Source organism: Cryptomeria japonica, chromosome 8 (genome assembly GCF_030272615.1).
Source record: "Cryptomeria japonica chromosome 8, Sugi_1.0, whole genome shotgun sequence".
Taxonomy (NCBI): domain Eukaryota; kingdom Viridiplantae; phylum Streptophyta; class Pinopsida; order Cupressales; family Cupressaceae; genus Cryptomeria; species Cryptomeria japonica.
The window spans coordinates 249,236,620-249,251,711 of NC_081412.1; the positions used below are offsets into that span (position 1 = coordinate 249,236,620).

The window sequence follows — 15,092 nt, forward strand, 5'->3', positions numbered from 1 at the left end:
CTCTGAGAACGTTAAAGAATTGCTATGGTTAGTAAAATTCTGGAAACAAAGAAGAAGGTGAAGGAGCTGGAAGGGATCAGAGATGATAAGGGTCTGGAAACTAGCCTAAACAATCTGGTCAATAGAGTGGATAGGATGGAGCTTACTATGAAGAAGATTGCCGAGCAAAACTTCCAGATCCTTAAGGCCACTGTTGACCATGTTAACATCTTCCTGATTAACAAATTTGAAAATATTAAAGGCAAGGAGGATGATAAGGATCAGACTGAGAAGAAGGGTCATGAAAAAAGAATAAGGGCCAACACTCGGAAGCAGGTTGATATCAAGGAAAAAGAGTTGGAAGAGATGAAAATTTTTGCGATCAATATGAAGCAGATGGTGGTTCATGTGGAAGAACTAATGAGAAACATTTAGCTGTCCTTATGATGTCTTGGTGTTGTCTTTGTGCTTTCCTTGAACTGTCTAGCGTTGATCTCTTTGTGCTCCGTTTCTATTTTGACTGGGATCTGTTTTATGTATGGGTGACCAGACACTGTTGTTTCATGCCTTTCTCATGCTTTATCTTTCTCCTGCTTTGTAACAAGGTTCCGGGTTCCTTTCAAAAACCTATTTTTAAATAATCAAAACAATTTCCTCTTTTACAAATCAAATTCAAATTTCCCTCCATTTCATTTTAATTAAATATTTTTAATTGTTTCATTATTTATTCATTTCTTCTAATGTTAATTAAATGGTCTTTGAATATTTAATTAATTCAATTTTTCACTTATTCCTATACTTCAATATAATTAAATAGTTATTTTAATAATTTTATCAACTAACTCTTCTTTTGTAATCATTATTTATTTAATTATTCATTTCACAAATATATTTCTTCCTAAAATAAATAAAATCATTATTTTCCTCACATGCACGTGAATTACACAATTAATTAATTAACTTCATTTTCTAATTAATTCCTCATGCACGTGATTAAATAGTTTTTAATTATCTAATTCTCTCAACATCTCCACTTAACTACTACTTACTTTGAGTCTTTTGATCAATTGGTTGTAGTTAATTGAAATCTTGAAATCAGTTTGCTAAAGCAAGCTACAATTTGTCAACTCCTTTCTTTAGCCATTAATTTCTCTCATCAATTCTTGATCATAGATCTTCATATTTGTCTCAATCGATCTCATGTGTTTAATGATATTAGAACAATCTATAAAACTGACCTTCATTCATCATTTTTCCTTTAACCACAATCTTTGAGTTTTTATGTGATCATGGTATTACTAGTGCTTATACAAGTTTCAAAGCAACATATCATTCATGCATAGAACGCTTCAAAGAACAACGGAGACAAGCAAGATGTGTATATGAAGATAAATTTATTGCTTTTATTCATTCATTCATTTTATAGACTCTATTAGTAGATTAGAATCTATTTTATTAATTTGAGTGTTTAGTGATTGATCCTTTGATAGTTCATTGTAGTTTTATCTATCATCTATACAATATATTTACTACAAATTAGTCAAATAAGTTGTACCTAGTTAGAGGGTATCTAGAGTTATATGATAAATTGTTTGCGTATAAAGCATAATACTCTTTCTTGGACGATATGATTACCTTGATGGCTCACTTGTTCTACTACCATCATGAAGGATAGAGCCACTTCTTGATGGAAGTTATGGGGACCGTTAGTCTGTGATTGGAGGAGAAGCGTTTGGATGATGCTCCCCCTCTTATAGTTGAGAAATTTTGAAGACTTAGTTTATCAAAGATATTATCTTAATTTCATATGAATTCGTATTATTGTTGATTTGTACTTTATGTCATTATTATGACACTTGTAATATGTACCAATACACTAAATTGTTGAGAAAAACTATATAAAATGTAATACTTGATGAAAGAACTATGTTTAATTGATGTAATTAAATGCTTAATGTGTTTTGCATTCATTTCAAAAGAGAAAATACAATTTTTCTATCTATTATATTTGTTAAAAAAATAATATGGTGTTTATCAAAGAAAATTATGTTGTCTAGAATTAGATGAATCATTGTTCGTCAAATAACTTCATTGGTCCTTTCATTGAGTAGAGAATTTGGTGGTTAAATCCCCTTAGGCTTTAAGTAAATATAATGTGTCAAGGTAAGATTAATGAATTTTTTATAAGTAATTAGATTGATTAGATTAATATTACTTTTACTTTAATGATTTCATCAAGGAGGAAAAGATAAATGTTGCACTCCTAGAGATTTCCTTACCTATCAAGAAGTGGTGGCAAGTCCTCACACTTTAGAAAGATAAGAAATTAGATAGAAAATCTAAACGTGGGAGTTACTATAAGTCTTCAAGGATGACTTTTTATCCTAAAGATATGTACGTTTATATCTACATGTAATGGTCATGATTGGAACAAAGGTGCATTCCTAACTAATTGCCTATCTACACTGATATTAACACCTTCCATAATACGTATGCAAGGTTAGAATCTCATTCAAGTTAGTGCGACATAGATTCTTCAAATACTATAACAATATTATCCAACAATATAAATTAGATTGAATCTAATCGAAGATTAAAATAATGGGTCACAATTAAGGACTTAAAGAAAAAAGGTTAAGTAGGATTCAACCATTGCACCTAAAAATACATTACCTTCAAAAAAGAACAAACCATCCAAGATTGATACTTGTAATGTGTTAAGCACAAGTGTTGTTGTCATTCCAACATGGAGTGCCATGCATAGAAGAAAGTGCTAAAAAAAGTGGAAATCCAACATATGTGTCAACATAACATAAGCAACAACCCTCTTACCCAAGGAAGTTGAAGCAAAGCAATTGTTTCAATCACTAATATGGTTCAAGGGGTAATGACTAGATTTCATGATTGATGATAATAGTATGAAGAATATGTTATCTTTATAGATCACTGATAGATTAAAGGTGTCCATCATGTCTTATCTTTATCCCTATCAAATGCAATGTCTCAGTTCTTACAACAACCAAGGTACAAAGGTAAATCTCTAATGTCACCACATATTATATGCATCATTTTCATGTATTTATAGTAAGGCATGCATAATATGAACCTAACATTTTAGCCGTGTAATTTACAAGTGGTAAGGATGGATTGCATTCTAATAGAAACATATAAAAGTGATAGCTAGAAAATAAGGTCCAAAAATATAATTACGATATATTGATGAAATTAGGACCAAACATATGATTGGAAAAGATACAAAAAATAAGGATTAATACAATTATTTTCATTAGTGATATGGTGATGACAACTATTATATATCAACATGTTTAATTCAATTACATTATGGTTTGTATTTTGTTTCAATATTCAATAAATTGTGAATTTTATTATTTGTTTCATTCTCAAATATATTATTGATAGTGTGATGCAGAGGTAGGGGGTTCACCTAAACTCTCCTTAATACATTAGTCTTTTTTTTTCTTCACTTTTCAAGGCTTAACAACTTGGCAACTTTCCAAATCCTTTGTCACACACCTTAAATATGTGTAAATGACACGATTAAACCATTCAAGGATCCCAACAACTTTAGATTTCACAAATTACAAACTTTCTTTAGGTTCTTCTACACAAACTACTTTCATTCCTTATAGCCTTCCAACTAGGAACAATCATTAATTTTTTTTGATGCAGATCTCAAATCAAGTCCGAGAGAGGACTTTTAGATACCCTTTATTGAGTTCTCAAACATATCTCAAAATTGGCATGGGTTACATTGGACCAAACTCTTCAAAACTTGATGGTTATGATGTGTCCAAGGGCTATTTAGGCTAGGTAGCAAGAGGGTTTCTTGGTTCTATATGTTCCAAGACCCAAATCACTTTATAAACCCTTAAAAATATCATGTCTGAACTTCTTATGCTTACTAAACCATCTCTCATTTATTCCCATGATTATTTTATCCAATCCTCATCCCTGTGGGTCTCAAATGACTCAAACCAATGTAAAAACAACCTAGGGCATCAAGGAAACCATAGCAAACTTAATCATTAAACCCTGAAACCTTGGAATATTAAAACATACATAAAATTAACCATGCTATAGATTCTTAGACCTTTCCACCCAAGGAATCAAGAAACATACAATTTTATTTACTCACAGTTACCCCAAACTTTTGAACAAGGTTGTTAGGAAGATTGACTTGTTAGATCCATGAAATGACATTTTCTTTAGGACTGGTAAGAATGAAAAAGTTTTGTAATCCAATTATCTTTTCAATAATAAAAGTTTCAGACCATCATCATGTTCGTACAAGTCGTACTGAACAAAGGAGTAGCGAATTTGCAGGAAAACAAACTCAAAAAAATGAACCTGCAGTCACTAAAATGATCATATCTTTTTCAAATCACAACGCAAATTACTCAAACAAAAAACAACATAAACTATATTAATCCCGTTATCATATCCAATTGGATTCAAGCCTTTATCAATTCATATAATAATTTACCACTCAGAGGAACAATCAAGAACACAAAATATACAAAAAATAAGGGTTTCATTGCTCCAAACTTCCTCCAAATCATTCAACCTCCTTTAAAATGATGGAATAGGGATTTTTTGTGCATTTAAAAAATTATTCCAACCATTAAAAACCAACTAACCAACTTCTAAACCACCTTGACTCTTCAACTTCCCATTCTTGTTTGCAACTTTGCAATAAGACAACTTTTTTTTGACAACATTACAAAATATGATAGTATGAACTAAAATGACTCCTATTACATTGTAAATGGTCTATTATGACCTTATTACATCCCCTAACAAGACTCAACATGAAAACTCAACTAAACCCCACTTACATCAAATTTTGACAACTTCTTGACAACTTCTTGACAACTTTGCACCATGGACCCAAAAGAGCTTCCTATTAAATTGATTGACTACAAATCATTGCAAAATGGTCCATAGAACCTTATTTGACACAAAACAAAACAAAAAATGAAAATTTTCCTCATGGAGGCACGAAGTCCATCAGGTGCTCCTACACCATAGTGACAAGTTATGAGATATTTTCATTGAGATTATTACTAATGTAGTAATCATTCTCATCATCCATTGATCATTTGAACCTTCTCCAATGTATGAACTATGAAAATAAAATAAAAAGAAAGAAAGAAATAAGGTAGTTTCTACCAAACATAAATTATGGAGCAAGATTGGATAATTCTTCTATATTTGATTACAACATAAATGAAGGTAGCGATATCATTAAACAGTTTGAAATCTAGTAACTAATAGAGAGAAGTTGAGTTGTATTGTTAGATAAAATTATTTCTCACATTATTAAGAGAAAAATGCATTGAAACAAAATTGTGTCATACTCAATTTCATTAGTGTGATATGTTTTACGAATTCACTCAACTCAAGGCATTTTTAGATTAGTACAATGATCCATGGAGATTATGAGAGTTATTTCTTATTTTAATATTTTATTCTTAATTTTAAGTTGATAATAATGAAAACAATTTTCATCAATGAAGATATCATTTAAACCACCATTTTATCCAATCTTTGTAGTATTTCATCTTCCACTTTTAAAGATAATGACAACTATTTTTGAATGTGTTTTAAACTCCAGTTTATAATACTTTTGAAATGCATCATTCAATTATATAATGCAATAACATATGTTTTGATTTTGTTGTACAAAATGTCATTGACATTGGTAAAATTCTTTATAACAACATTTCTATATTTCAACATGATAAAAATGAAAGTAGCCAAACCTTTTTTATTCTAATCTAGATGGAATGTTGACTTGTAGTGATAATGCTCACTATTACTTTTCTTGTAATTTATGGTGGAATTAAGATATGACTTAGCTATCTGTAATGGTTTGTCATCTCTGAAAAGAGAATTTTGAAATTTTGCTCATCCAACAAGGGTTCTTGTGCCACTTGTTTCTTTCTTCTTCTTCTTCTTTTTCATCTATTGCTATGATAATGAAGGTCCTTCTTCTCTTGAAGTGTCTTTACATTACATTAATTTATTTTGCACCTTTTGTTTATGTCTACCGAGATTCCTTTGTTGATTTCTTACAGCCTTCTCCTTTTTGAACTCTTTTCGAGAAATATCTCTATGGTTTTCAAAAGATTGATCGATATGATAAATGTGAATGGATATGAACAAAATTTCTAAACACCTAATAAGCCTATGATGGTTGTTCAGGGTGGTCGTACTCCTCAAACTTCTCAACCTCTTAATAAACCAATTTTTGCGGTTCAAGGTGGCTATAATAATGATACTTTTTACACTCCTAACAAACCAATTATTTATGTGTAAAGGGGTTATGCCATCAAGAGTCCTTTTGAAGATGCCAAAAAAATCACCCGAGAGAGTTACAATGCAGTTACCCACACATGTAATATGAGGAACAATAGGCAACCTAATTCCCCTTCGATTGTCCCTTCGTCTCTTCCTACTTCTCAATCAATACTTCCACCAATACATTGTTTGTCACAACATCTTGGCAAAGAGTATGACCTTATTGAACAACTTAAAGTCACCCCTGCTAAGATATCTCTTTGGAATTTGATTCAAACTTCATCTACACATCATGGAATTTTACAAGATGCTTTAAAGAACTTAGATGTTCCACTTGCAGTGACACCTAATAATATGACTTCTTTGATAATTCCATGAAAGCACCTAAATCTCAAATTGTGTTCTCTTAAAATGAGTTACATCCCAAGGAGAGTCAAAAAACATGATCCTCTTATAATTGTTGTCCTTAGCAATGGTAATGCTATAAGACGACCCCTAGTGGACAATGAATATGGCCTAAATGTTTGTAGCATTGATTTATTGCATAAGATTAATGTGGACACTTATCTTATTCAACCCGAATCTCTTTCTATTCGTGGCTTTGACAATGTTGCTAGAGTATCCTTAGGTACTATAACCTTTCCTATTAAGCTAGGACCTATTATTTTACGTACACCTATCCAAGTCATGCTTGGTCATCTTACTTACAATATTCAATTAGGATGACCTTGGATTCATAGTATGCAAGCTGTCCCATCTACCCTTCATTGTTAAGTCAAATTTATTTATGACAATAAGATGCACACTTTGCACGTTGATACTAATTTACAAGCTTGTTTGCAAACTTCATCTAATTCTAAATCTTCTTCACATTCTTCTCATTCTTCTACTACTGAAGATGAAACACCATCTCCTTTTGAAGATACTTCCTCATCTAAAGAGGTACTCTTAGATGATGATTAGGGGTCCTTACATTTTACAACTTCTTTTATATGAGAATATAAAGTGCCCCCAATAGAGGCCAGGACTAAAAAGGACGATGATATGGTAAAACCTAAAAAGCAACCTACTTTGTCTAAAAAACTTAGTAACAATTTTGTGGTTGCTTCAAAATCAAATACTTCTTCTACTTCATCAACTTACGATATAAAGACATGAGGCTCCACCATCCCTTACGGAAATGGGCTCCCTTTAGGGTCATATTTTGCACATCCTATCTAAAAATGGATATGATGGCAATGGTTGTGGCACACACGAGCAAGGGATAAAAGTTCCTTTAGAGAGTCATATTTATGAGACATCTCTTGGACTTGGCTATAATCCCTCTAAGTCCACCAAAGCATCTAAGAAACTATCTCTCAATGTCAATACCATATTTTCTTCTAAACCTCTTTCTCCAATGCATCCTCAATTGATTGACTATGATTCTCATCCAACTTCCCTTGACATATTTTCTATTGATGATTCCTTGGCCGAGTTCTTAGGATATTATGATAATCTTCCTCGTTATCATCATAATCGTGGATTTCCTTATGTTTAAATGTTGAATCATACTTTGGGAAAGATACTGAATTAGAAAGTGATAATGAAGAGATGATTCATGGATTGCCTCAACCAATGGATGTTCCTCAAAAAAGTAATATTCTTGTGAGTGATTCCATTGATATTAAAATGGATCCTTATAATAATGAAAAAATCATAAAGATTGAGAAGTGTTTAGACGATGGTGAACATAACAAGTATTCTTCTCTATTAGATGAATTTCTCGATATATTTGCTTGGACTTATTTAGATATTTTGGCATTGATCCTAAGATTGTGACTCATAATATTGTGTTAATTCCCGATGCTAAACCTGTGAAGCGGGGAATTAGGAAGATGAATCCCAAGATAGCATTGCTTGTTAACCGTGAGATAGAAAAACTTTTAGAAGTTGGCTTTATTCACCCTATTGATTACTCTCTTTAGATTTCAAATATTGTTGTCATTGCTAAACCAGCTAATAAGATTAGAATGTGTACTAACTATTGAGATCTCAATAAGGCTTCCTTGAAAGATGATTTTCTGCTTCCAAACATTGACATGATAGTGTTATCTTTTATGGATGGGTTTTCTGGATACAATCAAATCTATATTAATCCTCAAGATCAATATAAAACTACTTATACAACTCCTTGAGGTATATTTTGTTGGCTTATGGTACCTTTGGACTAAAAAACATTGGTTCAAATTATTAACGTGTTATGACTCTTATCTTTCAGGACTATATGCATAAAATCTTGAAAGATTATGTTGATGATATTCTAGCTAAGTCTATCTCTTGCATGCTTTTCATGTATTTATCACAAGACATGCATAATATGAACCTAACATTCTAGCTTTGTAATTTACAGGCGGCAAGGATGGATTACATTATAGTAGAAATGTAGGAAAGTGATAGCTAGAAAGTAAGGTCCAAAATTATAATTAGGATATATTGAGGAAATTAGGACCAAACATATGATTGTGAAAGATATAGGAAATAAGGTTTAATACAATTATTTCCATTGGCGATATGGCGATGACAACTATTATATATCAATATATTTAGTTCAATTACATTATGGTTTGTATTATGTTTCAATGTTCAATAAATTACGAAAGTTATTATTTTCTTCCTTCTCAAATATCTTATTGATAGTGACAAGTTATGAGATGTTTCCATTGATATTATTACTAATGTAGTAATCATTCTCATCATCCATTGATCATTTGAACCTTCTCTAATGTAATGAACTACATAATATAAAAAAGAATGAAAGAAATAAGGTAGTTTCTACCAAAATATAAATTATGGAGCAAGATTGGATAATTCTTCTATATTTGATCACAACATAAATGAAGGTAGCGATATCATTAAACTGTTTGAAATCTAGTAACTAATAGAGAGAAGTTGAGTTGTACTATTAGATAAAATTATTTCTCACATTATTAAGAGAAAAATGCATTGAAACAAAACAGTGTGATACTCAATTTCATTAATGTGATATTTTTTTACGAATTCACTCAATACAAAGTATTTTTAGATTAGTACGATAATCTATAGAGATCATGAGAGTTATTTCTTATTTTGATATTATTCTTATTTTTTAGTTGATAATAATAAAAACAATTTTCATCAATCAAACTACCATTTTATTCAATATTTATAATACCGCATCTTCCACTTTCTTAAAATAATGATGTCCTTTAAACTCGAATGCATCATTCTATTATATAATGCAATAACATATGTTCTGATTTTATTGTGCCAACAACATTTCTATATTTCAACATGATAAAAATGAAAGTAGCCAAATCTTTTTGATTCTTATTAATAAACTTATTTTTGCCCCATAGTCTTATTTTTAGTTTTGCTTGGTTCAAAATCAGCAGAATATCTACAAATGTGAATCTCAAAGCCAATGAGCGAAAACCTTCAGATATTCGTGGGTTGCTGATTTTATTTTAACATTGCCCACGGAAAGATAGGAGGACGGCATAGAGGAAAACGTCTCAAGTCCATTGCATTCTTACTTTAGTCCCACATCGATGCTACGGAAGTTTAATAGAACAGAACATTGTATAAATAGCTCAATTTTTCTCTCTTAAACTTACGGAGCTGCGTGGTCAAGACAAAGCGAACTATTCTTTCGCCTTTTACTAAAGAATACCGTGTCTTGGCCACTCAAAGCAGCATACGCCAATTTTTGGAGGCTTCCTCCAACTTTAGAGGAGGCACATGATGCAAACACTAAGTTATACTGTAGCACCACATGAAATAAATAAGTTCAAAATAATTTTTGACAACATCTTTGCTTGACTACCAATTCGATGATGATAATCAAACTCATGTTCATCGTAATTCACTACAATTGAAGGGTGAATTGAAGACTCTTTACCATCTAACAATGTTATCTAAAGAGAGCGATTTATTCTTTGATTGAAAATAGGTAGTGGCAACAACAAACCTAGGGCTTCAAGAGTTTCCCCTTTAATCCTTTGACACACATTACATTTAACTACAAAGACCTTAACATCTTGATAAAGTTCGTCCCAAAAGAAATATCATTTCAATTGGTCATAGGCCTTCAAGAAACTCAAGTGTCTAGCTATAAGGGATGCTTTCAATTTCATTAGTAATTAAGGCTTGAGTGTTGAGTTGAGGAGCAACCTAATGTATTAGATACGGATCATGTATTCCAACTATTGAATAGTATCTTAAATTACAGGATGGGTAGCTCATTCAATCTTCATCTCATCTACCTAATTTGAAACCAATATGAAAAGAGAAAAGATGGAGACTTCATCTTTACATTAGTATGAGAGGGCATTTTCTACCACATTTTCTTTATCATTCTTGTATACATAATCTTGTTACTTACTTGATTGACTTATTGTCTAATTTTTTGTGTTTTCCCTCCTTGTCGCATAATCTTGTCACTTACTTGATTTCTTCCTTGGTACCGAGGAAAGGTTTATGTAGACAAATTTTTGCTTCCTTCTTCCATTTCCCTCTTGTTTCGTTTTGGATACTGTCCTTAGTATTTGTTATAATTACTACACCTATATGAAGAGCTTGGGAGTTCAAGCTCCCGTGGTCTTAAGAGTGAAACCAATCAATCAAGCTTTACATTCTATTTGTGGAGGAGTTACACTTGGAGGTGGGGAAAATGGGTTGAATGAGGACCACCTTGCTTAGACTTAAGCTCGTGATTTTATAAAACCATTTGTAGTTTCCTGGGTTTCCTTGGCCTATATATTGAGGGCCTGGGATGGAGAATTAATGCCTAATTTTATATAGGGTTATGCATTTCTAGAATTCCTCTCAGATTGAGAGTGTTGGTCTCTTATGAAGATTGAAGCTTGAAGCTTGGCATTGCATTGTGACCATAATATTATTGATAATACATTGGTTTCAAGATATTAGAGTATGGGTGTTTCCCTTTGTAAGGTTTTCCTAGGGTATAATAGGGTCACTCTTTTGTGTTATTTCCATTCTTATTCTATTCTTTCTTCTACTTCTTCAATGGTATTATAGATAAGACACCATGCAATTTTATCTCCTCATAGAATTAAGTAGGATTTTTTTAATTTTTTTTTAAGAGGTAAACACTTTTAACCTGGAGCTATGAACTAGTGGGGCTTGAACCTTGATGGCAAGAACAACACAACAACTTAACATCACAACATGCCACTATTGGCAGAATTAAGTAGGAAATTATTTTCCTATTTATTCTTCCATTTCTTTATCTTCTCCCCTTTCCTCCAAATTTATTTATGGAGATTTTCCTTGCTCTTTGTTACTCATGTCACTGATAATTTGTTAATGTTTTATTTATTTATTTATTTTCAATGCATGTTACTAGATCTTACATTGTAATTGTCTGCTTTTGTATTGGTTGCTAAGGTAAATCTTGTTAAACCATAAATTGGTCTATATGCGGCGGTGAAGTTGGTAAGGTGGTATTCCCAGGCTCTAGATCACGTGGTTGTTGGCTTTTGATCACTATATTATTGGCACCTTGAGGTACCATAATAACCTCTTCATATAGCTTTTGTTAGATCTTATCATTATTGGTCTTGGGAGCTAGAGCGTCTAAGTAGTGTTTCTTCCTTAGTTCTTGTTCTTAAATACTTTATACCTAAATTTTTATTTTGGGAGAAACTCAAGTCCTTAGCCACCTCCTCTATAGCTCTAGTTTTGTATGAGGTGTCTATTTTAAAGTCGTCATCCCTTTACGTAGTTATCTTACTTCATAGGATTGTCTTTAATTCTACCAAAAACCCTTAAGTGATCTAATCTAGATGGAATATTGAGTTGTTGTGATAATGCTCACTATTACTATGCTTGTAATTTCCTTCTTATTTATGATGGAATTAAGATATGACTTAGCTATTTCTAATGGTTTGTCATCTCTGAAAAGAGAGTTTAGAAATTTCTGCTCATCCAACAAGGGTTATTGTGTTGCTTGTTTCTTTTTTTCTTTTTCTTTTTTTCATTCATTGCTATGATAATGAAGGCCCTTCTACTTCTTTTGAAGTGTCCTTGCATTGCATTAATTTCTTTTGCACTTTTTGTTTATGTCTATCAAGATTCCTTTGTTGCTTTCTTATGGCCTTCTGCTTTTTGAACTCTTTTGGAGAAATATCTTCGTGGTTTCCTCTATTTGAGTTTTTTTGAAGGATATTCTTCAATGGTAATGAATACTTCTTATTTTCTTTCTTTTCCATTTTTATGCTTTTGTAGTTGCTCGTCTAAGGCTTTTTTCTGTTTTTGTATTGTAGTGCCTCCATTGGTAGAGACTAGATGCTTCAACCTCCTTTTTATTTGTTCTTTTGTTGGTTGAACTATAGTTTTAGCATCTTGTTGTTTGAAATATATTCAACTATTAGATGAAGTTTTACCTTGGCTTCTTTGCACCCTTTGTCTATTTTTAGCGATTTTCTCCTTGGCATCTTTCTTGGTCTTTTGGTGATTATATTCATGCCATTTACCAAACATATTGGTCTATTGAGATCGTAATAGGGACATGAGGAGTTGAGTTGTTATTCATAATACTTTTTTAGATGCTTCATTTGGAAGTGATGGGCCTAAGAAAGTATGTAGTTCCATGAATTCCAAATGGATGTTACCCTTGTCTAGAACAAAAACAATCTCATTCTCTAATTTTCATATAACGTCATGGCTCAACCATTCTCTATTGTGCATTCTTGCTTAAAATTTTGTAAACAATGATGCATGCCTATATGTATAGATGGTTTCATTTGGAAACCCATCTAGTCCTTTATTTAATTTAAACACTAGATGTATCTAACCTCCATGAACAATTGTTTAGTCCAAATAATTTGCTTAGAAAATATTGAGCCACGCAAATAATTAATGAAACACACCTAAATTCATGATAACTCTTATTTTCCTTCTGCATATTACCCATGAGTTGGTTTCTTAGTGATCACAATCTTTCCCATTGGTTAACATTTTCTGGGCAACATGGATGCAAGTCAAGTGGGAGCAAAATCTTGAATGACATGCATTTAATTGCGTACCTTATTCTAGGATCATAATTTTATCGATGGAAAGGAAGCATTCATCAAATGTTGCTCATATGATTGTGGTGATTTGACTTATTGTCTATCTTTTTGTGTTTTTCACCCTTAAATTCCGTAATCTTATCACTCACTTGATTCCTTTCCTGGTAACGAGGAAGGGCTTATGTAGGTGAATTTTGGTTTCTTCTTCCATTTATTTCTCTTATTCCATTTCCCCTTGTTTATTTATGGATACCATCCTTAGTCTCTGGTATAATCACTACACCCATATGAAGAGCTTAAGAGTTACTTTAATCCCACACAGTCTTGGTATTCGAACCAATAAATCAAGATTTACAATTCTATTTGTGGAGGAGTTACACTCGGAGGTGGGGAACATGGGTTGAATGTGGATCATCTTGCCTAGATTTTAGCTCATGATTTTAGAAAACCATTCATAGTTTTCTAAGTCTCATTGGCTGATATATTGAGGGATTGGGATGGAAATTGAATGCCCAATTTTATGTAGAGCTATGCTACTAGAATTCCTCTAAGATTGAGAGCGTTGATCTCCTATTAAGCTCGAAGCCTACCATTGCATGGCAACATAAAATTATCGACAATACATTGGTTTCAATGCTTTGGAGTATGTGTGTTTCCCTTTGTAGGGTTTTTCTAGGTTATATAATAGGGTCACTCTTTTTTGTGTTGTTTCCATTCGGCTTCTCAATGTTCTTTTTTCTACTCTTTTTCTACTTCTTTAGTGGTATTGTAGATAAGACACCTTGTAATCATCTCCTCGTGGAATTAATTAATAAATTATTTGCATATTTTCTTTCACCAAAGATATATGAAATGGGGAGCACAATGATGACAAACACCTTTAAGAGTTTGCTATGTTACAATTGGAGTACTTGTCTTTCTCATGTTTAAGTCAAACTCTCTATAGATTGTTGTTGGCGAGATCAAAGACATATATGATTCATAATGCCTTTATGAAGAGCAACACAACATCCAATCTTTGAATAATTATACAGACCTATGTGTACCATGATTTGAGTCCTTTCTCTTTTTGATCGAATGATATGCAATCCATTCATTTGAAACTAAGGTCCTAAAGAATTTCTCTAAATTTGATGACATGGACCCCAATTCAAACAAATTTGACAAATAAAGTACATGATTTGCAATATTGCAATAGCTATCTTGTCAAGAGACATGATAGTAATTGTGATCTTGAAACGATAGCAACCATGATTAGAATTAATGGGAGGAAGATATGTATGTGGATGATGAAAGCTAAATTAATCAAATGGAAAGATGAGTTTAGGTTTTATTTGATAGTTGAGCCAAATCGGATATTGAGTACAAAACTAGAGAAAGAGAAGTATGAAATATGCAGTATTTCGTTGTTTTTATTAAACTTTTCATCGCATCCTGTAATACATATAAAGGAATTTGGCGTGAAGAAAATCTTGTTGAATGTAATCATAGCAAGGATGAACCTACTATTTTAACTTAGTAAGGATGGATTACAGTATGTGTACTCAAGATCGATATTTTATTTGAACATTAAAACATGCCGACAGAGCGTTACTCTTTAAAACTTCATTGTCTGTGTGCTGTGTGCACTTCTTCTTCTCTGTGTCTTGTTCTTATTTTAGTCCCACATTGATAGGGGAATGTATATTTGGTGTAACCGAGTAGTATACATACTTCATCTTCCCTCTTTTCAATTTACGG

General features: G+C 32.1%; 1 non-coding gene across 1 annotated transcript; it reads left to right on the plus strand.

Annotated features, from left to right (window-relative positions):
• Nucleotides 1–9,937: 9,937 nt before the first annotated feature.
• Nucleotides 9,938–10,057, plus strand: LOC131060039 (U5 spliceosomal RNA). Its single transcript, XR_009110278.2, has one exon. It is a non-coding gene; the product is annotated as a U5 spliceosomal RNA (small nuclear RNA).
• The last annotated feature ends 5,035 nt before the right edge of the window (nt 10,058–15,092 follow it).